The sequence below is a fragment of the Struthio camelus genome, unplaced genomic scaffold (assembly GCF_040807025.1).
Source record: "Struthio camelus isolate bStrCam1 unplaced genomic scaffold, bStrCam1.hap1 HAP1_SCAFFOLD_86, whole genome shotgun sequence".
In the NCBI taxonomy this organism is placed as follows: Eukaryota; Metazoa; Chordata; class Aves; order Struthioniformes; family Struthionidae; genus Struthio; species Struthio camelus.
The window spans coordinates 240,001-242,500 of record NW_027182643.1 but is presented as its reverse complement, the minus strand read 5'-3'; the positions used below and the strand labels follow the sequence as shown (position 1 = coordinate 242,500).

General features: G+C 77.9%; 1 non-coding gene across 1 annotated transcript; it reads right to left on the bottom strand.

Moving 5' to 3' along the window:
* Positions 1-990: 990 nt before the first annotated feature.
* LOC138065075 (5.8S ribosomal RNA) lies at positions 991-1,143 on the bottom strand. Its single transcript, XR_011138238.1, has one exon. It is a non-coding gene; the product is annotated as a 5.8S ribosomal RNA (ribosomal RNA).
* Between the last annotated feature and the right edge of the window lie 1,357 nt (positions 1,144-2,500).

Sequence of the window (2,500 nt, the reverse complement as noted above, 5' to 3'; positions counted from 1 at the left end):
CGCCCACTCGCACACTCGCGCACAGCCCCTCCACCGGCCGCGGCTGGCTCCTCCTCCCCGGCCGCTGACCTCCGCTCTCGCCCCGGCACGGGACGACGGCGCGGCAGCGCCCCTCCCCCCCCCCTTTCTGCCCCCCCCCCTCCCCCGTCTCGCCACCGAACGGCGCCGCCCGCGCTTGCCCCACACCACCGCCCCGCGGAGACACCCGCGCGCCGTCGCTGCCGGCCTCAACGCAACGCCGCGGCTGACGCCAGCCGGCGGGTGGAAGTGGCTCGGCACGCACTACGGACGCGGGTGCGCCGCGGGGGGGGGCAGAGGGGGCTCGGCGGGCGCCGAAGCGGCAGCAGTCGGGGCAGGGAGAGGGCAAGGGGAGGGGAAGAAAGGCAGCCGGCCGTCCCCCCCCGCCGGAGGGGAACGGGGGACCAGCGCACCACCGGGAGAGTGGTGGAGGAGAGCCGTCGTACGGCGGGCACTGGCGGTGGCGGCGGGCGGCGGCGGCAGGTGCCGGGCCACCGCGACCGACCGAACCTGGGGGCCCGGCGGGACGAACTCCGCACAGCGGGCGCTCCGGGAGCGGGGGTTTCCCGAGTCTGCACTTAGGGGGACGAAGGCCCGGGCCCACACGGGGAGGAGAGGCACCCCCTCTCCCCGGCGGCGCGGGCCTGCGAGGCGCCCCAGCCGCGCCACACCGCACACACCGCGCAGGGCAGCGGTGGCCACCGGGCTCGGAGGGGAGGGAGGGCAGGGCAAGGCACGCCGGCCGCGGACGGTGGAGGCGGACGGTCGGCCGGAGCCGGGCAGGCAGGCCAGCCGGAAGACCGGGGCCACCGGTGCACGCACCGGTGGTCCCGGCTCCGCCGCCGCCGCCGACTCACCGCCGCCGCCGCCCCCCCACCGACTCGCCGCCGCCGCCGCCCCCCCCGGCCCCCCCCCGAGGGGCGGCACACCGCTGCGCCAACGCGGCAATGGGGGTGACGATTGACCGTCAAGCGACGCTCAGACAGGCGTAGCCCCGGGAGGAACCCGGGGCCGCAAGTGCGTTCGAAGTGTCGATGATCAATGTGTCCTGCAATTCACATTAATTCTCGCAGCTAGCTGCGTTCTTCATCGACGCACGAGCCGAGTGATCCACCGCTAAGAGTTGTCTCGGTTTCGGTCCCCACCGCGCGCGCGGGGGGACCGGGCAGCTTTCGCAGCCCCCTGAGGGCCCCCATCCGCTCTGCCTCCCTCCTCACGCCGACGCCGGCTGCTGAGCAAGGGACAGCGGAGAGAGAGGGCACGCCTCACTGACCGTACAAGCACAGAGGGAAAAAAAAAGGGGGGGGGGGGGGAGAACAGACCCGAACGAGAGGGGCGGGGAGCCCTCGCTCCCGACCTGGGACAACCCCTTTCTCGCTTCGAGTCCGGCCCAGGCGCCCGGCTCGGCCTGGCCCAGCAGGGAGCGGCGCGCCAGCCGCGCCACCTGCCTCAGGGACCGGGGTGTGGGTCCCCGCGGAGCCCCGGCGTCGGAGCCCGGCCGCCGCTGGGAGCGGCGCCACCCGCTGCCCGCGCGCCCGCGACCCGCCAGCCGCACGCTTCCGAGCTCCTTCGCTCGCCTCACCGGCCTCCAGCTCCGCCGCCCCGGAGACGGCACCCAACACCCGCCTGCACACACGCAGCCTCCCGAGCGACGCCACGCACTCGCCCGTCCCTTCCGCGGGCAGACGCCTGGCGGCAGGCAGACGGGCGAGGCGGGACGGACGGGGAACGGCGCCCGCTCTCCCCGCCTCCACGCGGAGACCGGGAGGGGCCGCCCCCGCCCGCCCGCCCGCCGCCCGCCTGCCGCCCAGCGAAGCCGGGTCGGGCAGAGCGAGGCAGGCGCGCCGGATGGCGGAGTGCCGGGGCAGGGCGGGGGGGGGAGGGAAGGAAGGGTGCCGCCGACGGCCACGGCGGGAGACTGAGAGCACCGGCCAGGGAGGAGAAGGGATGCGCTGGGGCTCGGCGTCCGCACCACCCGCGGTGGGGGCTCGCCGTCCCGGCGGCGAGCACGCGCTCGCGCCGGGGTCGCGCGTTCGAGGCAGGCCGGCGCAAGCCGACCGCGCGGCGTCTCTCCGCCGAGACCAGACCGCGGAGAGAGGGGGCAGGGTACCCCTCTCCGTCCCGGCTGCCCGCGGGGCATGCACGGGCCGCGCCGGCGGGCATGGGGGGGTGCGGCGCCCGCGCGCGCCGACCCCCCGGCCCCTCCGGCAGCACGCCCGGCTGCCCCCCGGGTCGCATCGGGCCGCCCGAGTCTTTAAACCCCCGCCCGGCTCTCCGACCGAGAACCCTCGGGCCCGGAGCCCGGGGCCCATGGCCATCCCTACCCGGGGGGGCCGCTACCGGCGGCCGCGGTGGCCGGAGGCCCTCCTCCTTCCTCCCAGCGCGCCCCCCCCCCCCCCGCCGCCCCCCGCCACCCCCGGCCCGGCCGACTCGCAGCGCGGCCCCCACGGCACGGCGTGGGGCGGCTGGAGCGGTTGGGGGG